Here is a 22,964-nt window from a genome sequence, read left to right as displayed (position 1 = left end):
AAGAATTGTGTCATTTTGTGTTTATATTTTTGTTCATTATATATGAGCACCAATACTTCCATGTGTTACTTTGATGATCTAGTAACACTTAAAGGGACACTAGGTAGGTCTGTCAAACCATACACACCTCAAATCAACTTTGTATCGCTTTGGTTTTTAGATAAATCATTAAATGTGAGTGACATGGGATTTAGGTGTGCAGCACATCAGAAATATGTGTAGGTGAGTAGTGGAGTGGGTGGAGTGGAAATGAGATTTTTTACCAGGTTTTGGTGAAGATGTTGGGAAGTTTCAGTGTCCAGTGGTGTGAAATTAAGGACAAAGTGATCAACGATGGTTAATAGCATTCAGACAATGTGCACAATGAGAAGTAGCATAACATACCATAACATCAGATAAGGACCCAGAGGAGGGAGAACACTATTTTTGATAGATATAGCATAACATACCATAACATCAGTTAAGAACTGGTCGTCTAGTGCATTCTGAACAGAGAGTAAAAGGTGCAGATTTCTGGGCGCGGAAGAATAGATTCAAGGCTTAATGTACAGACAAGGGTATGGTAGGAAAAATTAAAAGTTTTGCGATTATGCCGCTTTTATGGTTTATTACGGTACCCTGCATCACTACTTCATTGCTCCAGTAGAAGGAGATTTAGGAGAGTTAGAGCACTGATTATTTTTTGGGGTCCCAAGGTGCTACTGTGTCTCTAAAAATACACTTGTTTTTTTTCTTACTTCTCGTAAGCTTCAGCATTACTTACTAAAACTGTGATACTAAGGTTTTGATTCTAAATACATTTAGACTACAATTAGGGTGCGGATATGTTAGGATTATTTTGCTCTCACTGTAGTATTGTAGAATACTACCGACCGGTTATGTCGTACAGCGTCCAAGTGGCACAGTGGTCTAAGACACTGCATTGCTACAGATGCTGGTTCAATACCTGCGACCGGTTGACCCAGGCTTTTAGTTTCTCTCCCTCTAAAAACAGAAATGAATCATTGTAAATAACGAATTGGCTTTATTTACAAATGAGTGAGAATGTCTCACCTCATGTTCAAGAATGGCCTTTTTCTTGTTCACTCTAGGTTAAATTAAATTAAATTAAAACTTCTCCAAAGATCATTATTTTTTAAACAAAGCAATTATTATTATTAAATATTAATTTAGAATTATATAAAAGCCCCTTAGATATTCTCACAGAGCCTAATGAAAAATGCCCCTTAAATATTAATTTAGAATTATATAAAAGCCCCTTAGATATTCTCACAGAGCCTAATGAAAAATGCCCTAAATATTAATTTAGAATTATATAAAAGCCCCTTAGATATTCTCACAGAGCCTAATGAAAAATGCCCCTTAAATATTAATTTAGAATTATATAAAAGCCCCTTAGATATTCTCACAGAGCCTAATGAAAAATGCCCCTTAAATATTAATTTAGAATTATATAAAAGCCCCTTAGATATTCTCACAGAGCCTAATGAAAAATGCCCCTTAAATATTAATTTAGAATTATATAAAAGCCCCTTAGATATTCTCACAGAGCCTAATGAAAAATGCCCCTTAAATATTAATTTAGAATTATATAAAAGCCCCTTAGATATTCTCACAGAGCCTAATGAAAAATGCCCCTTAAATATTAATTTAGAATTATATAAAAGCCCCTTAGATATTCTCACAGAGCCTAATGAAAAATGCCCCTTAAATATTAATTTAGAATCCTCCAATCCTTGTATGCTCTTAGTACTGTAGCCTGCTCCCGACCGTCACGTTGTACAGCGCCATATTTTCCGTTCCATCCTAACGGAAACCCGGAGGGTTTCGTTTTTCTTGGAATTGAAACACCATAATATTAATCCATAATATTAATCCAATTAATTAAGCTAAAAATGTTTAAATCAATCCCATATACTATGTTCTTACAAAAAAGGTCTTAAATTCTCTAGTAATGCCAATATTGAAGACTATCAAATGCTTTTCAAATATGCCCTCTGGTGGTCAAACTAGCACTAACTAGCATTAAAGGTAAAAATGTCTGACATTTAAATAACGTGCCATAGAATTCTACTGCAGTATAATGTACATTTTAAAGGAGGAACCGCTGTAAGGAAATCAGTCAATTTAAATCAATTCATTAATCTATGGATATGCATCTATTGGTCACAGATACCTTAAAAAAGGTAAGGGCATGGATCAGAAAACCAGTCACTATCTGGAATGACCACCATTTGCCTCATGTAGCATGACATCGCCTTCACATAAAGTTGATCAGGCTGTTGATTGTGGCCCGTGGAAGGTTGTCCCACTCCTTTTCAATGTCTGTGAGAAGTTGCTGGATATTTTCAGGAACTGGGACATGCTGTCGTACACGTTGATCCAGAGCATCCCGAACATGCTCAATGGGTGACATGTAAAAGAAATGGCTTTTTAAGAAAATCCAAAGGGTGTGTGATGTATGTCCCTACCCCATGAACAATCCAATGTTGGTTTGTGGTGGCTAGGTCACATGGTCAAGGAGCTATATGGAAGTGATTTTTCACAAATAAACTCAGCAAAAAAAGAAATGGCCCTTTTTCAGGATCTTGTCTTACAAAGAAATTCGAAAAAATCCAAATACCTTCACAGATCTTCATTATAAAGGGTTTAAACACTGTTTCCCTGCTTGTTCAATGAACCATAAACAATTAATGAACATGCACCTGTGGAACGGTCGTTAAGACACTAACAGCTTACAGACAGTAGGCAATTAAGGTCACAGTTATGAAAACATAGGACACTAAAGAGGCCTTTCTACTGACTCTGAAAAACATCAAAATAAAGATGCCCAGGGTCCCTGCTCATCTGCGTGAAGGTGCCTTGGGCATGCTGCAAGGAGGCATGAGGACTGCAGATCTGGCCAGAGCAATACATTGCAATGTCCACACTATGAGATGCCTGAGACAGCGCTACAGGGAGACAGGAGGGACAGCTGATCATCCTCGCTGTGGCTGACCACTTGTAACAACACCTGCACAGGATCGGTACATCCGAACATCACACTTGTGGGACAGGTACAGGATGGAAACAACACCTGCCCGAGTTACACCAGGAACGCACAATCCCTCCATCAGTGTTCAGACTGTCCTCAATAGGCTGAGAAAGGCTGGACTGAGGGCTTGTAGGCCTGTTGTAAGACAGGTCGTCACCAGACATCACCGGCAACAATGTCGCCTATGGGCACAATGTATATGAGATTGCTAAGTAACGTGGTTGAAGAGCTATTGACATTTGTACATTTGATTTGAATAGTGTGATCATGCACTTTGTTGACATTCCCCAACTCGTTGCAACGACGGTGCACCAGGAAACTCAGGTTAGATTCAGGAAATTATGACCTGTGGAATGTTGTACACCTGTTTTCCTTCATCGGGTATGATGCTCAAATCGTGCTCGAGCTATTTTATTGGCAGGTCCGAATGTCAGACCAACATTACCACGTTAACGGCTGCAGCTGAGAGCGCGCGTAGCGTCGTGTGTCTGTGATTGGACCCCTGGTTTTAATGTCTATGGATTGGACCCCTGGTTTCAATTTCTGTGATTGGACCCCTGGTTTTAATGTCTATGGATTGGACCCCTGGTTTCAATTTCTGTGATTGGACCCCTGGTTTTAATGTCTATGGATTGGACTCATCCGCAAATTTCTCACACTCCGTGCGCAGGTGGACGAACGGCGACCGGACTAGCGAGCGAGCATGGAGAGAGAACCCAACCGTTACAGGACAGGAAGAGCCGCTGAAATAGAAATAGAGGGCATTTTCAATCTGTCATAAGCCGCAAGGTTTGACATAAAAAAAAATAACCATTTATTTTTTAATTGTATTTACGATATAATTAGCCTAGTCTAATTTCAATTTCTGTGTATAGCGTTACATTTCTTGACGAACGCTCTAGACTTTGTATGTTAAGCTACAGTTTGTAGCCTGTATTATTTTATATCTGGTAAAAGTTAGACTATTTCCAAGGATGTTTTTCTTTTTCCATTTTTTTCAAACCATGCTTTAGAATCTTGCGTCTACCCTAAACGGGGGAATCACCGCAGAACAACAGACGTGGTTTTTAATATCTTCCTCCGGCGACAATTTCAACATCGAGAAGGCATTCATCTCGTCGTACATCAAACTACACTCAGGATTCCGACAGTTAAAATTAAATGTCGCCTTCCAGAATGGACTTCGTATGCCTTTACTTTCTCCAGATGGTCCTTATTGGTGAGTACAACACGTCGGACATTATTTTCAATTAAAAGACTGTAAAGTCCTTGCGCTGGTCAGACTAATCGGGGGGATGAGGGGGGCAAATGTATTTGGCTGGGGTAATTGAATCAGTATGTACAATATTCTCATCCATCTAGATTATTCTGAAGAAACAGACATACTACAGTTCTGACTCTATTTCTATGGAATGACCGTAAAGTATTGCTTATTGTTTTGTGGATGAGGGATTATTGCAAATTGATGTAGATGCGTAATAGTCTGCATATACCAAAGCAATGTTGTACAGGGTCGCAGGCTGAACAGAGTGTGAAGAAAGAATTCTGGAGTTACCTTTACACCATTGAACTTCACAGACCCTCATTTAATGTTATTTGTTTTTGGGCTTAATTTCAGTAGTTTATGAAGATGTTTCTGTCCTGCACATTTGGCTGTAGTGGGGTGAATGAATCAATGTGTGTGTGTGTGTGTGTGTGTGTGTGTGTGTGTGCGTGTGTGTGAACCATAGACATGAGAAATAGTGGTGCTGAGGATGCTGCAGCACCTCCTGAAAAATCACACCAAAAATATATTTTTTGGAAAAAACTCATTTTGTTTTACTAAAGTAGTGCAGTGGGCCTTTATTTGTATTAACAGACTGATATTATATCAATAGTAGACATCTGTATTGCAGGCAAAAACATTTCAGTATCTTCGCTTTGGCAGAAAAGGTATTTGTATAATTAAGAGCAGTATCTTGCAGGATTCAACAGTTGTAATTGTAAGAGTTGTTTCTCTTTCTCTGTGATGTCGCTCTAATGGTTTAAAGAAAGAACATAGTGGCAGTTGGTAGAGCATGGCTCTTGCAATGTTGGGGACCAGTATGAAAAAGTATGAAAATGAATTTGCTCACTACTGTAAGTTGCTCTGGGTAAGACTGTCTACGAAAAAGGAATGAATGGACCATTTCAGTTTTCACATCGCAATATGTACTGGGAAACATATATTAAGCAAGTATTTTATATTCCAATATGTACTGGGAAACATATATTAAGCAAGTATTTTATATTCCAATATGTACTGGGAAACATATATTAAGCAAGTATTTTATATTCCAATATGTACTGGGAAACATATATTAAGCAAGTATTTTATATTCCAATATGTACTGGGAAACATATATTAAGCAAGTATTTTATATTCCAATATGTACTGGGAAACATATATTAAGCAAGTATTTTATATTCCAAAAGTATTATCCGATGAACTGTTTTCTACAGATAATTATCAGACTCATGTTACAAATGCTGGTAAACACTCAAATGCATTTAGTTTGAAAAAGTCACATACGTAGTGTACTGGGTCTTTACTAGTCCTTTACTAGTCCTGTATTAAAGTAGTGTACTGGGTCTTTACTAGTCCTGTATTAAAGTAGTGTACTGGGTCTTTACTAGTCCTTTACTAGTCCTGTATTAAAGTAGTGTACTGGGTCTTTACTAGTCCTGTATTAAAGTAGTGTACTGGGTCTTTACTAGTCCTGTATTAAAGTAGTGTACTGGGTCTTTACTAGTCCTTTACTAGTCCTGTATTAAAGTAGTGTACTGGGTCTTTACTAGTCCTGTATTAAAGTAGTGTACTGGGTCTTTACTAGTCCTGTATTAAAGTAGTGTACTGGGTCTTTACTAGTCCTGTATTAAAGTAGTGTACTGGGTCTTTACTAGTCCTGTATTAAAGTAGTGTACTGGGTCTTTACTAGTCCTGTATTAAAGTAGTGTACTGGGTCTTTACTAGTCCTGTATTAAAGTAGTGTACTGGGTCTTTACTAGTCCTGTATTAAAGTAGTGTACTGGGTCTTTACTAGTCCTGTATTAAAGTAGTGTACTGGGTCTTTACTAGTCCTTTACTAGTCCTGTATTAAAGTAGTGCACTGGGTCTTTACTAGTCCTGTATTAAGTAGTGTACTGGGTCTTTACTAGTCCTGTATTAAAGTAGTGTACTGGGTCTTTACTAGTCCTGTATTAAAGTAGTGTACTGGGTCTTTACTAGTCCTGTATTAAAGTAGTGTACTGGGTCTTTACTAGTCCTGTATTAAAGTAGTGTACTGGGTCTTTACTAGTCCTTTACTAGTCCTGTATTAAAGTAGTGTACTGGGTCTTTACTAGTCCTTTACTAGTCCTGTATTAAAGTAGTGTACTGGGTCTTTACTAGTCCTGTATTAAAGTAGTGTACTGGGTCTTTTCTAGTCCTGTATTAAAGTAGTGCACTGGGTCTTTACTAGTCCTGTATTAAGTAGCGTACTGGGTCTTTACTAGTCCTGTATTAAAGTAGTGTACTGGGTCTTTACTAGTCCTGTATTAAAGTAGTGTACTGGGTCTTTACTAGTCCTTTACTAGTCCTGTATTAAAGTAGTGTACTGGGTCTTTACTAGTCCTGTATTAAAGTAGTGTACTGGGTCTTTTCTAGTCCTGTATTAAAGTAGTGTACTGGGTCTTTACTAGTCCTGTATTAAAGTAGTGTACTGGGTCTTTACTAGTCCTGTATTAAAGTAGTGTACTGGGTCTTTACTAGTCCTGTATTAAAGTAGTGTACTGGGTCTTTACTAGTCCTGTATTAAAGTAGTGTACTGGGTCTTTACTAGTCCTGTGTTAAAGTAGTGTACTGGGTCTTTACTAGTCCTGTATTAAAGTAGTGTACTGGGTCTTTACTAGTCCTTTACTAGTCCTGTATTAAAGTAGTGTACTGGGTCTTTACTAGTCCTGTATTAAAGTAGTGTACTGGGTCTTTACTAGTCCTGTATTAAGGTAGTGTACTGGGTCTTTACTAGTCCTGTATTAAAGTAGTGCACTGGGTCTTTACTAGTCCTGTATTAAGTAGTGTACTGGGTCTTTACTAGTCCTGTATTAAAGTAGTGTACTGGGTCTTTACTAGTCCTGTATTAAAGTAGTGTACTGGGTCTTTACTAGTCCTTTACTAGTCCTGTATTAAAGTAGTGTACTGGGTCTTTACTAGTCCTGTATTAAAGTAGTGTACTGGGTCTTTTCTAGTCCTGTATTAAAGTAGTGCACTGGGTCTTTACTAGTCCTGTATTAAGTAGTGTACTGGGTCTTTACTAGTCCTGTATTAAAGTAGTGTACTGGGTCTTTACTAGTCCTGTATTAAAGTAGTGTACTGGGTCTTTACTAGTCCTTTACTAGTCCTGTATTAAAGTAGTGTACTGGGTCTTTACTAGTCCTGTATTAAAGTAGTGTACTGGGTCTTTTCTAGTCCTGTATTAAAGTAGTGTACTGGGTCTTTACTAGTCCTGTATTAAAGTAGTGTACTGGGTCTTTACTAGTCCTGTATTAAAGTAGTGTACTGGGTCTTTACTAGTCCTGTATTAAAGTAGTGTACTGAGTCTTTACTAGTCCTGTATTAAAGTAGTGTACTGGGTCTTTACTAGTCCTGTGTTAAAGTAGTGTACTGGGTCTTTACTAGTCCTGTATTAAAGTAGTGTACTGGGTCTTTACTAGTCCTTTACTAGTCCTGTATTAAAGTAGTGTACTGGGTCTTTACTAGTCCTGTATTAAAGTAGTGTACTGGGTCTTTACTAGTCCTGTATTAAGGTAGTGTACTGGGTCTTTACTAGTCCTGTATTAAAGTAGTGCACTGGGTCTTTACTAGTCCTGTATTAAGTAGTGTACTGGGTCTTTACTAGTCCTGTATTAAAGTAGTGTACTGGGTCTTTACTAGTCCTGTATTAAAGTAGTGTACTGGGTCTTTACTAGTCCTTTACTAGTCCTGTATTAAAGTAGTGTACTGGGTCTTTACTAGTCCTGTATTAAAGTAGTGTACTGGGTCTTTACTAGTCCTGTATTAAAGTAGTGTACTGGGTCTTTACTAGTCCTTTACTAGTCCTGTATTAAAGTAGTGTACTGGGTCTTTACTAGTCCTGTATTAAAGTAGTGTACTGGGTCTTTTCTAGTCCTGTATTAAAGTAGTGCACTGGGTCTTTACTAGTCCTGTATTAAGTAGTGTACTGGGTCTTTACTAGTCCTGTATTAAAGTAGTGTACTGGGTCTTTACTAGTCCTGTATTAAAGTAGTGTACTGGGTCTTTACTAGTCCTTTACTAGTCCTGTATTAAAGTAGTGTACTGGGTCTTTACTAGTCCTGTATTAAAGTAGTGTACTGGGTCTTTACTAGTCCTGTATTAAAGTAGTGTACTGGGTCTTTACTAGTCCTGTATTAAAGTAGTGTACTGGGTCTTTACTAGTCCTTTATTAAAGTAGTGTACTGGGTCTTTACTAGTCCTGTATTAAAGTAGTGTACTGGGTCTTTACTAGTCCTGTATTAAAGTAGTGTACTGGGTCTTTACTAGTCCTGTATTAAAGTAGTGTACTGGGTCTTTACTAGTCCTGTATTAAAGTAGTGTACTGGGTCTTTACTAGTCCTTTACTAGTCCTGTATTAAAGTAGTGTACTGGGTCTACTGAATAGAACTTTCGCATTCCGGTCGCATTCCGCGTCGCTCCACAGGTAGTATCACTTTTTCACTTCATTTCATTACAGTCCCAACGGTGTGATTTGTTTGATCGTAGCTAGCTACATAGCTAGCTACATAGCCGTCTTTGTTTCAAAGATAATTGTGTAGTCTAGAGCGATTTTCTAGGTTAGCTAGCCAGCTATTGTCGTTCTCCTACGTAACGTAACCAACACTGCTAGCTAGCCAGCTAGCTCCCGATAAGCAGCATTGTAGAAACTTCACACTCAACGGTACGACTTGATTAGGGTAGTGTCAACAACGCAGCTAGCCTACCCCAGCAGTACTCTATCATTTTAATCATTTTAGTCAATTAGATTCTTGCTACGTAAGCTTAACTTTCTGAACATTCGAGACGTGTAGTCCACTTGTCATTCCAATCTCCTCTGCATTAGCGTAGCCTCTTCTCTAGCCTGTCAACTATGTGTCTGTCTATCCCTGTTCTCTCCTCTCTGCACAGACCATACAAACGCTCCACACCGCATGGCCGCAGCCACCCTAATCTGGTGGTCCCAGCGCGCACGACCCACGTGGAGTTCCAGGTCTCCGGTAGCCTCTGGAACTGCCGATCTGCGGCCGACAAGGCAGAGTTCATCTCAGCCTATGTCTCCCTCCAGTCCCTCGACTTCTTGGCTCTGACGGAAACATGGATCACCACAGACAACACCGCTACTCCTACTGCTCTCTCTTCGTCCGCCCACGTGCTCTCGCACACCCCGAGAGCTTCTGGTCAGCGGGTGGTGGCACCGGGATCCTCATCTCTCCCAAGTGGTCATTCTCTCTTTCTCCCCTTACCCATCTGTCTATCGCCTCCTTTGAATTCCATGCTGTCACAGTTACCAGCCCTTTCAAGCTTAACATCCTTATCATTTATCGCCCTCCAGGTTCCCTCGGAGAGTTCATCAATGAGCTTGATGCCTTGATAAGCTCCTTTCCTGAGGACGGCTCACCTCTCACAGTTCTGGGCGACTTTAACCTCCCCACGTCTACCTTTGACTCATTCCTCTCTGCCTCCTTCTTTCCACTCCTCTCCTCTTTTGACCTCACCCTCTCACCTTCCCCCCTACTCACAAGGCAGGCAATACGCTCGACCTCATCTTTACTAGATGCTGTTCCTCCACTAACCTCATTGCAACTCCCCTCCAAGTCTCCGACCACTACCTTGTATCCTTTTCCCTTTCGCTCTCATCCAACACTTCCCACACTGCCCCTACTCGGATGGTATCGCGCCGTCCCAACCTTCGCTCTCTCTCCCCCGCTACTCTCTCCTCTTCCATCCTATCATCTCTTCCCTCTGCTCAAACCTTCTCCAACCTATCTCCTGATTCTGCCTCCTCAACCCTCCTCTCCTCCCTTTCTGCATCCTTTGACTCTCTATGTCCCCTATCCTCCAGGCCGGCTCGGTCCTCCCCTCCCGCTCCGTGGCTCGACGACTCATTGCGAGCTCACAGAACAGGGCTCCGGGCAGCCGAGCGGAAATGGAGGAAAACTCGCCTCCCTGCAGACCTGGCATCCTTTCACTCCCTCCTCTCTACATTTTCCTCCTCTGTCTCTGCTGCTAAAGCCACTTTCTACCACTCTAAATTCCAAGCATCTGCCTCTAACCCTAGGAAGCTCTTTGCCACCTTCTCCTCCCTCCTGAATCCTCCTCCCCCCCCCTCCTCCCTCTCTGCAGATGACTTCGTCAACCATTTTGAAAAGAAGGTCGACGACATCCGATCCTCGTTTGCTAAGTCAAACGACACCGCTGGTTCTGCTCACACTGCCCTACCCTGTGCTCTGACCTCTTTCTCCCCTCTCTCTCCAGATGACATCTCGCGTCTTGTGACGGCCGGCCGCCCAACAACCTGCCCGCTTGACCCTATCCCCTCCTCTCTTCTCCAGACCATCTCCGGTGACCTTCTCCCTTACCTCACCTCGCTCATCAACTCATCCCTGACCGCTGGCTACGTCCCTCCCGTCTTCAAGAGAGCGAGAGTTGCACCCCTTCTGAAAAAACCTACACTCGATCCCTCCGATGTCAACAACTACAGACCAGTATCCCTTCTTTCTTTTCTCTCCAAAACTCTTGAACGTGCCGTCCTTGGCCAGCTCTCCCGCTATCTCTCTCAGAATTACCTTCTTGATCCAAATCAGTCAGGTTTCAAGACTAGTCATTCAACTGAGACTGCTCTTCTCTGTATCACGGAGGCGCTCCGCACTGCTAAAGCTAACTCTCTCTCCTCTGCTCTCATCCTTCTAGACCTATCGGCTGCCTTCGATACTGTGAACCATCAGATCCTCCTCTCCACCCTCTCCGAGTTGGGCATCTCCGGCGCGGCCCACGCTTGGATTGCGTCCTACCTGACAGGTCGCTCCTACCAGGTGGCGTGGCGAGAATCCGTCTCCTCACCACGTGCTCTCACCACTGGTGTCCCCCAGGGCTCTGTTCTAGGCCCTCTCCTATTCTCGCTATACACCAAGTCACTTGGCTCTGTCATAACCTCACATGGTCTCTCCTATCATTGCTATGCAGACGACACACAATTAATCTTCTCCTTTCCCCCTTCTGACGACCAGGTGGCGAATCGCATCTCTGCATGTCTGGCAGACATATCAGTGTGGATGACGGATCATCACCTCAAGCTGAACCTCGGCAAGACGGAGCTGCTCTTCCTCCCGGGGAAGGATTGCCCGTTCCATGATCTCGCCATCACGGTTGACAACTCCATTGTGTCCTCGTCCCAGAGCGCTAAGAACCTTGGCGTGATCCTGGACAACACCCTGTCGTTCTCAAATAACATCAAGGCGGTGGCCCGTTCCTGTAGGTTCATGCTCTACAACATCCGCAGAGTACGACCCTGCCTCACACAGGAAGCGGCGCAGGTCCTAATCCAGGCACTTGTCATCTCCCGTCTGGATTACTGCAACTCGCTGTTGGCTGGGCTCCCTGCCTGTGCCATTAAACCCCTACAACTCATCCAGAACGCCGCAGCCCGTCTGGTGTTCAACCTTCCCATGTTCTCTCACGTCACCCCGCTCCTCCGCTCTCTCCACTGGCTTCCAGTTGAAGCTCGCATCCGCTACAAGACCATGGTGCTTGCCTACGGAGCTGTGAGGGGAACGGCACCTCACTACCTCCAGGCTCTGATCAGGCCCTACACCCAAAGAAGGGCACTGCGTTCATCCACCTCTGGCCTGCTCGCCTCCCTACCACTGAGGAAGTACAGTTCCCGCTCAGCCCAGTCAAAACTGTTCGCTGCTCTGGCCCCCCAATGGTGGAACAAACTCCCTCACGACGCCAGGACAGCGGAGTCAATCACCACCTTCCGGAGACACCTGAAACCCCACCTCTTTAAGGAATACCTAGGATAGGATAAAGTAATCCTTCTCCCCCCCCCCTTAAAAGACCTAGATGCACTATTGTAAAGTGGCTGTTCCACTGGATGTCATAAGGTGAAAGCACCAATTTGTAAGTCGCTCTGGATAAGAGCGTCTGCTAAATGACTTAAATGTAAATGTTTACTAGTCCTGTATTAAAGTAGTGTACTGGGTCTTTACTAGTCCTTTACTAGTCCTGTATTAAAGTAGTGTACTGGGTCTTTACTAGTCCTGTATTAAAGTAGTGTACTGGGTCTTTACTAGTCCTTTACTAGTCCTGTATTAAAGTAGTGTACTGGGTCTTTACTAGTCCTTCACTAGTCCTGTATTAAAGTAGTGTACTGGGTCTTTACTAGTCCTGTATTAAAGTAGTGTACTGGGTCTTTACTAGTCCTTTACTAGTCCTGTATTAAAGTAGTGTACTGGGTCTTTACTAGTCCTGTATTAAAGTAGTGTACTGGGTCTTTACTAGTCCTTTACTAGTCCTGTATTAAATAGTGTACTGGGTCTTTACTAGTCCTGTATTAAATAGTGTACTGGGTCTTTACTAGTCCTGTATTAAAGTAGTGTACTGGGTCTTTACTAGTCCTTTACTAGTCCTGTATTAAAGTAGTTTACTGGGTCTTTACTAGTCCTTCACTAGTCCTGTATTAAAGTATTGTACTGGGTCTTTACTAGTCCTGTATTAAAGTAGTGTACTGGGTCTTTACTAGTCCTGTATTAAAGTAGTGTACTGGGTCTTTACTAGTCCTTTACTAGTCCTGTATTAAAGTAGTGTACTGGGTCTTTACTAGTCCTTTACTAGTCCTGTATTAAAGTAGTGTACTGGGTCTTTACTAGTCCTTTACTAGTCCTGTATTAAAGTAGTGTACTGGGTCTTTACTAGTCCTGTATTAAAGTAGTGTACTGGGTCTTTACTAGTCCTTTACTAGTCCTGTATTAAAGTAGTGTACTGGGTCTTTACTAGTCCTTCACTAGTCCTGTATTAAAGTAGTGTACTGGGTCTTTACTAGTCCTGTATTAAAGTAGTGTACTGGGTCTTTACTAGTCCTTTACTAGTCCTGTATTAAAGTAGTGTACTGGGTCTTTACTAGTCCTGTATTAAAGTAGTGTACTGGGTCTTTACTAGTCCTTTACTAGTCCTGTATTAAATAGTGTACTGGGTCTTTACTAGTCCTGTATTAAATAGTGTACTGGGTCTTTACTAGTCCTTTACTAGTCCTGTATTAAAGTAGTTTACTGGGTCTTTACTAGTCCTTCACTAGTCCTGTATTAAAGTATTGTACTGGGTCTTTACTAGTCCTGTATTAAAGTAGTGTACTGGGTCTTTACTAGTCCTGTATTAAAGTAGTGTACTGGGTCTTTACTAGTCCTTTACTAGTCCTGTATTAAAGTAGTGTACTGGGTCTTTACTAGTCCTTTACTAGTCCTGTATTAAAGTAGTGTACTGGGTCTTTACTAGTCCTTTACTAGTCCTGTATTAAAGTAGTGTACTGGGTCTTTACTAGTCCTTTACTAGTCCTGTATTAAAGTAGTGTACTGGGTCTTTACTAGTCCTGTATTAAAGTAGTGTACTGGGTCTTTACTAGTCCTGTATTAAAGTAGTGTACTGGGTCTTTACTAGTCCTGTATTAAAGTAGTGTACTGGGTCTTTACTAGTCCTGTGTTAAAGTAGTGTACTGGGTCTTTACTAGTCCTGTATTAAAGTAGTGTACTGGGTCTTTACTAGTCCTGTATTAAAGTAGTGTACTGGGTCTTTACTAGTCCTGTGTTAAAGTAGTGTACTGGGTCTTTACTAGTCCTTTACTAGTCCTGTATTAAAGTAGTGTACTGGGTCTTTACTAGTCCTGTATTAAAGTAGTGTACTGGGTCTTTACTAGTCCTTTACTAGTCCTGTATTAAAGTAGTGTACTGGGTCTTTACTAGTCCTTCACTAGTCCTGTATTAAAGTAGTGTACTGGGTGTTTACTAGTCCTGTATTAAAGTAGTGTACTGGGTCTTTACTAGTCCTTTACTAGTCCTGTATTAAAGTAGTGTACTGGGTCTTTACTAGTCCTGTATTAAAGTAGTGTACTGGGTCTTTACTAATCCTTTACTAGTCCTGTATTAAAGTAGTGTACTGGGTCTTTACTAGTCCTGTATTAAAGTAGTGTACTGGGTCTTTACTAGTCCTGTATTAAAGTAGTGTACTGGGTCTTTACTAGTCCTTTACTAGTCCTGTATTAAAGTAGTGTACTGGGTCTTTACTAGTCCTGTATTAAAGTAGTGTACTGGGTCTTTACTAGTCCTGTATTAAAGTAGTGTACTGGGTCTTTACTAGTCCTTTACTAGTCCTGTATTAAAGTAGTGTACTGGGTCTTTACTAGTCCTGTATTAAAGTAGTGTACTGGGTCTTTACTAGTCCTGTATTAAAGTTGTGTACTGGGTCTTTACTAGTCCTGTATTAAAGTAGTGTACTGGGTCTTTACTAGTCCTGTATTAAAGTAGTGTACTGGGTCTTTACTAGTCCTGTATTAAAGTAGTGTACTGGGTCTTTACTAGTCCTGTATTAAAGTAGTGTACTGGGTCTTTACTAGTCCTTTACTAGTCCTGTATTAAAGTAGTGTACTGGGTCTTTACTAGTCCTGTATTAAAGTAGTGTACTGGGTCTTTACTAGTCCTGTATTAAAGTAGTGTACTGGGTCTTTACTAGTCCTGTATTAAAGTAGTGTACTGGGTCTTTACTAGTCCTGTATTAAAGTAGTGTACTGGGTCTTTACTAGTCCTGTATTAAAGTAGTGTACTGGGTCTTTTCTAGTCCTTTACTAGTCCTGTATTAAAGTAGTGTACTGGGTCTTTACTAGTCCTGTATTAAAGTAGTGTACTGGGTCTTTACTAGTCCTGTATTAAAGTAGTGTACTGGGTCTTTACTAGTCCTGTGTTAAAGTAGTGTACTGGGTCTTTACTAGTCCTTTACTAGTCCTGTATTAAAGTAGTGTACTGGGTCTTTACTAGTCCTGTATTAAAGTAGTGTACTGGGTCTTTACTAGTCCTGTATTAAAGTTGTGTACTGGGTCTTTACTAGTCCTGTATTAAAGTAGTGTACTGGGTCTTTACTAGTCCTGTATTAAAGTAGTGTACTGGGTCTTTACTAGTCCTGTATTAAAGTAGTGTACTGGGTCTTTACTAGTCCTGTATTAAAGTAGTGTACTGGGTCTTTACTAGTCCTTTACTAGTCCTGTATTAAAGTAGTGTACTGGGTCTTTACTAGTCCTGTATTAAAGTAGTGTACTGGGTCTTTACTAGTCCTGTATTAAAGTAGTGTACTGGGTCTTTACTAGTCCTTTACTAGTCCTGTATTAAAGTAGTGTACTGGGTCTTTACTAGTCCTGTATTAAAGTAGTGTACTGGGTCTTTACTAGTCCTGTATTAAAGTAGTGTACTGGGTCTTTTCTAGTCCTTTACTAGTCCTGTATTAAAGTAGTGTACTGGGTCTTTACTAGTCCTGTATTAAAGTAGTGTACTGGGTCTTTACTAGTCCTGTATTAAAGTAGTGTACTGGGTCTTTACTAGTCCTGTGTTAAAGTAGTGTACTGGGTCTTTACTAGTCCTTTACTAGTCCTATATTAAAGTAGTGTACTGGGTCTTTACTAGTCCTGTATTAAAGTAGTGTACTGGGTCTTTACTAGTCCTTTACTAGTCCTGTATTAAAGTAGTGTACTGGGTCTTTACTAGTCCTGTATTAAAGTAGTGTACTGGGTCTTTTCTAGTCCTGTATTAAAGTAGTGTACTGGGTCTTTACTAGTCCTGTATTAAAGTAGTGTACTGGGTCTTTTCTAGTCCTTTACTAGTCCTGTATTAAAGTAGTGTACTGGGTCTTTACTAGTCCTGTATTAAAGTAGTGTACTGGGTCTTTACTAGTCCTGTATTAAAGTAGTGTACTGGGTCTTTTCTAGTCCTTTACTAGTCCTGTATTAAAGTAGTGTACTGGGTCTTTACTAGTCCTGTATTAAAGTAGTGTACTGGGTCTTTACTAGTCCTGTATTAAAGTAGTGTACTGGGTCTTTACTAGTCCTGTGTTAAAGTAGTGTACTGGGTCTTTACTAGTCCTTTACTAGTCCTATATTAAAGTAGTGTACTGGGTCTTTACTAGTCCTGTATTAAAGTAGTGTACTGGGTCTTTACTAGTCCTTTACTAGTCCTGTATTAAAGTAGTGTACTGGGTCTTTACTAGTCCTGTATTAAAGTAGTGTACTGGGTCTTTTCTAGTCCTGTATTAAAGTAGTGTACTGGGTCTTTACTAGTCCTGTATTAAAGTAGTGTACTGGGTCTTTACTAGTCCTGTATTAAAGTAGTGTACTGGGTCTTTACTAGTCCTGTATTAAAGTAGTGTACTGGGTCTTTACTAGTCCTTTACTAGTCCTGTATTAAATAGTGTACTGGGCCTTTACTAGTCCTGTTTTAAATAGTGTACTGGGCCTTTACTAGTCCTGTATTAAATAGTGTACCGTGCCTTCTGCATCGGTCTTTACTAGTCCCCCCCACTTACAAACTACTTCTCTTCGACTATGGTATGAACAATGTTCTCATCTCACCATGTTCTCAAACATACACATTTCCAGTGTGTTACAGTACACTGCAATAGGTAATAGTGTATTGCCTAAACGTATGCTCTCAGTTCTGACTTTGGATGTGAGCTGAACGTAGTTCTCACTGTACCACGATGCTTCCGTCTGGCCGCTCTACCATAAAGGCCTGATTGGTGGAGTGCTACAGAGAAGGTTGTTCTTCTGGATGGTTCTCCCTTCTCCACAGAGGAACTCTGGAGCTGTGACCTGACCATCGGGTCCTTCTCCCCAGATTGCTCAGTTGGCCGGGTGGCCATTTCCATGAAGAGTCTTGGTGGTTCAAAACGTCTTCCATTTAAGAATGATGGAGGCCACTGTGTTCTTGGGGATCTTCAATACAGCAGAAATGTTTGGGTAACCTTCCCCAGATCTGTGCCTCGACACAATCCTGTCTCAGTGGTCTACGGACAATTCCTTTGACCTCGTGACTTGGTTTCTGCTCTGACATGCACTGTCAATTGTGGGACCTTATATAGACAGATGTGTGCATTTCCCCCAAAATATATATTTGTATTTATTTATTTCACATTTATTATTATTTTATTTAACCAGGTAGGCTAGTTGAGAACAAGTTCTCATTTACAACTGCGACCTGGCCAAGATAAAGCATAGCAGTGTGAACAGACAACACAGAGTTACACATGGAGTAAACAATTAACAAGTCAATAACACAGTAGAAAAAAAGAAAGTCTATATACAGTGTGTGCAAATGGCTTGAGGAGGTAAGGCAATAAATAAGCCATAGTACCGAAGTAATTACAATTTAGCAGATTAACACTGGAGTGATAGATGAGCAGATGATGGTGTGCAAGTAGTGATACTGGTGTGCAAAAGAGCAGCAAAGTAAATAAAAACAGTATGGGGATGAGGTAGGTAGATTGGGTGGGCTATTTACAGATGGACTATATACAGCTGCAGTGATCAGTTAGCTGCTTAGATAGCCAATGTTTAAAGTTAGTGAGGGAAATATAAGTCTCCAGCTTCAACGATTTCTGCAATTCGTTCCAGTCACTGGCAGCAGAGAACTGTAAGGAAAGGCGGCGAAAGGAGGAATTGGCTTTGGGGATGACCAGTGAGATATACCTGCTGGAACGAGTGCTACGGGTGGCTGTTGTTATCGTGACCAGTGAGATATACCTTCTGGAACGAGTGCTATGGGTGGCTGTTGTTATAGTGACCAGTGAGATATACCTTCTGGAACGAGTGCTATGGGTGGCTGTTGTTATAGTGACCAGTGAGATATACCTTCTGGAACGAGTGCTACGGGTGGCTGTTGTTATCGTGACCAGTGAGATATACCTGCTGGAACGAGTGCTACGGGTGGCTGTTGTTATCGTGACCAGTGAGATATACCTGCTGGAACGAGTGCTATTTGTGGCTGTTGTTATTTGACCAGTGAGATATACCTTCTGGAACGAGTGCTACGGGTGGGTGTTGTTATCGTGACCAGTGAGATATTCCTTCTGGAACAGACAACTACGGGTGGCTGTTGTTATCGTGACCAGTGAGATATACCTGCTGGAAAAAAAGAAAGTCTATATACGGTGGGTGTTGTTATCGTGACCAGTGAGATATTCCTTCTGGAACGAGTGCTACGGGTGGCTGTTGTTATATTGACCAGTGAGATATACCTTCTGGAACGCAAGTAGTGATACGGGTGGGTGTTGTTATCGTGACCAGTGAGATATAAACCTGCTGGGGAACGAGTGCTAGATTGGGTGGGTGTTGTTATAGTGACCAGTGAGATATACCTGCTGGAACGAGTGCTACGGGTGGGTGTTGTTATCGTGACCAGTGAGATATACCTTCTGGAACGAGTGCTACGGGTGGGTGTTGTTATGGTGACATGTGAGATATACCTGCTGGAACGAGTGCTACGGGTGGCTGTTGTTATCGTGACCAGTGAGATATACCTTCTGGAACGAGTGCTACGGGTGGCTGTTGTTATGGTGACCAGTGAGATATACCTGCTGGAACGAGTGCTACGGGTGGCTGTTGTTATCGTGACCAGTGAGATATACCTGCTGGAACGAGTGCTACGGGTGGGTGTTGTTATCGTGACCAGTGAGATATTCCTTCTGGAACGAGTGCTACGGGTGGCTGTTGTTATATTGACCAGTGAGATATACCTTCTGGAACGAGTGCTACGGGTGGGTGTTGTTATCGTGACCAGTGAGATATACCTGCTGGAACGAGTGCTACGGGTGGGTGTTGTTATAGTGACCAGTGAGATATACCTGCTGGAACGAGTGCTACGGGTGGGTGTTGTTATCGTGACCAGTGAGATATACCTTCTGGAACGAGTGCTACGGGTGGGTGTTGTTATGGTGACATGTGAGATATACCTGCTGGAAAGAGTGCTACGGGTGGCTGTTGTTATCGTGACCAGTGAGATATACCTTCTGGAACGAGTGCTACGGGTGGCTGTTGTTATGGTGACCAGTGAGATATACCTTCTGGAACGAGTGCTACGGGTGGCTGTTGTTATCGTGACCAGTGAGATATACCTTCTGGAACGAGTGCTATGGGTGGGTGTTGTTATCGTGACCAGTGAGATATACCTGCTGGAACGAGTGCTACGGGTGGCTGTTGTTATCGTGACCAGTGAGATATACCTTCTGGAACGAGTGCTACGGGTGGCTGTTGTTATCGTGACCAGTGAGATATACCTTCTGGAACGAGTGCTATGGGTGGCTGTTGTTATCGTGACCAGTGAGATATACCTGCTGGAACGAGTGCTACGGGTGGGTGTTGTTATAGTGACCAGTGAGATATACCTTCTGGAACGAGTGCAATGGGTGGCTGTTGTTATCGTGACCAGTGACATATACCTTCTGGAACGAGTGCTATGGGTGGGTGTTGTTATCGTGACCAGTGAGATATACCTGCTGGAACGAGTGCTACGGGTGGGTGTTGTTATGGTGACCAGTGAGATATACCTGCTGGAACGAGTGCTACGGGTGGCTGTTGTTATGGTGACCAGTGAGATATACCTGCTGGAACGAGTGCTACGGGTGGGTGTTGTTATCATGACCAGTGAGATATACCTACTGGAGCGCATGCTACGTGTGGGTGTTGTTATCGTGACCAGTGAGATATACCTGCTGGATCGAGTGCTACGGGTGGCTGTTGTTATCGTGACCAGTGAGATATACCTTCTGGAACGAGTGCTACGGGTGGCTGTTGTTATCGTGACCAGTGAGATATACCTGCTGGAACGAGTGCTACGGGTGGGTGTTGTTATCGTGACCAGTGAGATATACCTTCTGGAACGAGTGCTACGGGTGGCTGTTGTTATGGTGACCAGTGAGATATACCTTCTGGAACGAGTGCTACGGGTGGGTGTTGTTATCGTGACCAGTGAGATATACCTTCTGGAACGAGTGCTACGGGTGGGTGTTGTTATCGTGACCAGTGAGATATACCTGCTGGAACGAGTGCTACGGGTGGCTGTTGTTATCGTGACCAGTGAGATATACCTTCTGGAACGAGTGCTACGGGTGGCTGTTGTTATCGTGACCAGTGAGATATACCTGCTGGAACGAAAAGCTACGGGTGGCTGTTGTTATCGTGACCAGTGAGATATACCTGCTGGAACGAGTGCTACGGGTGGCTGTTGTTATCGTGACCAGTGAGATATACCTTCTGGAACGAGTGCTACGGGTGGGTGTTGTTATCGTGACCAGTGAGATATACCTGCTGGAACGAGTGCTACGGTGGCTGTTGTTATCGTGACCAGTGAGATATACCTGCTGGAACGAGTGCTACGGGTGGCTGTTGTTATCCTGACCAGTGAGATATACCTGCTGGAACGAGTGCTACGGGTGGCTGTTGTTATCGTGACCAGTGAGATATATCTGCTGGAACGAGTGCTACGGGTGGCTGTTGTTATCGTGACCAGTGAGATATACCTTCTGGAACGAGTGCTACGGGTGGCTGTTGTTATCGTGACCAGTGAGATATACCTGCTGGAACGAGTGCTACGGGTGGCTGTTGTTATCGTGACCAGTGAGATATACCTGCTGGAACGAGTGCTACGGGTGGCTGTTGTTATCGTGACCAGTGAGATATACCTGCTGGAACGAGTGCTACGGGTGGCTGTTGTTATCGTGACCAGTGAGATATACCTGCTGGAACGAGTGCTACGGGTGGCTGTTGTTATCGTGACCAGTGAGATATACCTTCTGGAACGAGTGCTACGGGTGGCTGTTGTTATCGTGACCAGTGAGATATACCTGCTGGAACGAGTGCTACGGGTGGCTGTTGTTATCGTGACCTGTGAGATATACCTGCTGGAACGAGTGCTACGGGTGGGTGTTGTTATCGTGACCAGTGAGATATACCTGCTGGAACGAGTGCTACGGGTGGCTGTTGTTATCGTGACCAGTGAGATATACCTGCTGGAACGAGTGCTACTGGTGGCTGTTGTTATCGTGACCAGTGAGATATACCTGCTGGAACGAGTGCTACGGGTGGCTGTTGTTATCGTGACCAGTGAGATATACCTTCTGGAACGAGTGCTACGGGTGGCTGTTGTTATCGTGACCAGTGAGATATACCTTCTGGAACGAGTGCTACGGGTGGCTGTTGTTATCGTGACCAGTGAGATATACCTGCTGGAACGAGTGCTACGGGTGGGTGTTGTTATCGTGACCAGTGAGATATACCTGCTGGAACGAGTGCTACGGGTGGCTGTTGTTATCGTGACCAGTGAGATATACCTGCTGGAACGAGTGCTACGGGTGGGTGTTGTTATCGTGACCAGTGAGATATACCTGCTGGAACGAGTGCTACGGGTGGCTGTTGTTATAGTGACCAGTGAGATATACCTTCTGGAACGAGTGCTACGGGTGGCTGTTGTTATCGTGACCAGTGAGATATACCTGCTGGAACGAGTGCTATGGGTGGCTGTTGTTATCGTGACCAGTGAGATATACCTTCTGGAACGAGTGCTATGGGTGGGTGTTGTTATCGTGAGCAGTGAGATATACCTGCTGGAACGAGTGCTACGGGTGGGTGTTGTTATGGTGACCAGTGAGATATACCTTCTGGAACGAGTGCTACGGGTGGCTGTTGTTATCGTGACCAGTGAGATATACCTGCTGGAACGAGTGCTACGGGTGGGTGTTGTTATCGTGACCAGTGAGATATACCTACTGGAGCGCATGCTACGTGTGGGTGTTGTTATCGTGACCAGTGAGATATACCTGCTGGAACGAGTGCTACGGGTGGCTGTTGTTATCGTGACCAGTGAGATATACCTTCTGGAACGAGTGCTACGGGTGGCTGTTGTTATCGTGACCAGTGAGATATACCTGCTGGAACGAGTGCTACGGGTGGGTGTTGTTATCGTGACCAGTGAGATATACCTTCTGGAACGAGTGCTACGGGTGGCTGTTGTTATGGTGACCAGTGAGATATACCTTCTGGAACGAGTGCTACGGGTGGGTGTTGTTATCGTGACCAGTGAGATATACCTTCTGGAACGAGTGCTACGGGTGGCTGTTGTTATCGTGACCAGTGAGATATACCTTCTGGAACGAGTGCTACGGGTGGGTGTTGTTATCGTGACCAGTGAGATATACCTGCTAGAACGAGTGCTACGGGTGGCTGTTGTTATCGTGACCAGTGAGATATACCTTCTGGAACGAGTGCTACGGGTGGGTGTTGTTATCGTGACCAGTGAGATATACCTTCTGGAACGAGTGCTACGGGTGGGTGTTGTTATCGTGACCAGTGAGATATACCTGCTGGAACGAGTGCTACGGGTGGCTGTTGTTATCGTGACCAGTGAGATATACCTTCTGGAACGAGTGCTACGGGTGGCTGTTGTTATCGTGACCAGTGAGATATACCTGCTGGAACGAGTGCTACGGGTGGCTGTTGTTATCGTGACCAGTGAGATATACCTTCTGGAACGAGTGCTACGGGTGGGTGTTGTTATCGTGACCAGTGAGATATACCTGCTGGAACGAGTGCTACGGGTGGCTGTTGTTATCGTGACCAGTGAGATATACCTGCTGGAACGAGTGCTACGGGTGGCTGTTGTTATAGTGACCAGTGAGATATACCTGCTGGAACAAGTGCTTTGGGTGGCTGTTGTTATCGTGACCAGTGAGATATACCTTCTGGAACGAGTGCTATGGGTGGGTGTTGTTATCGTGAGCAGTGAGATATACCTGCTGGAACGAGTGCTACGGGTGGGTGTTGTTATGGTGACCAGTGAGATATACCTTCTGGAACGA

General features: G+C 43.1%; 1 pseudogene; it reads left to right on the top strand.

Annotated features, from left to right (window-relative positions):
- The first annotated feature begins 3,865 nt into the window (after positions 1 to 3,865).
- The window catches only part of LOC115126862 (GDNF family receptor alpha-4-like), a 195,720-nt pseudogene continuing 176,621 nt past the window's right edge, over positions 3,866 to 22,964 (top strand).

The sequence above is a fragment of the Oncorhynchus nerka genome, linkage group LG18 (genome assembly GCF_034236695.1).
Source record: "Oncorhynchus nerka isolate Pitt River linkage group LG18, Oner_Uvic_2.0, whole genome shotgun sequence".
NCBI lineage: Eukaryota > Metazoa > Chordata > Actinopteri > Salmoniformes > Salmonidae > Oncorhynchus > Oncorhynchus nerka.
This window is presented reverse-complemented; position numbering and strand designations above follow the sequence as displayed.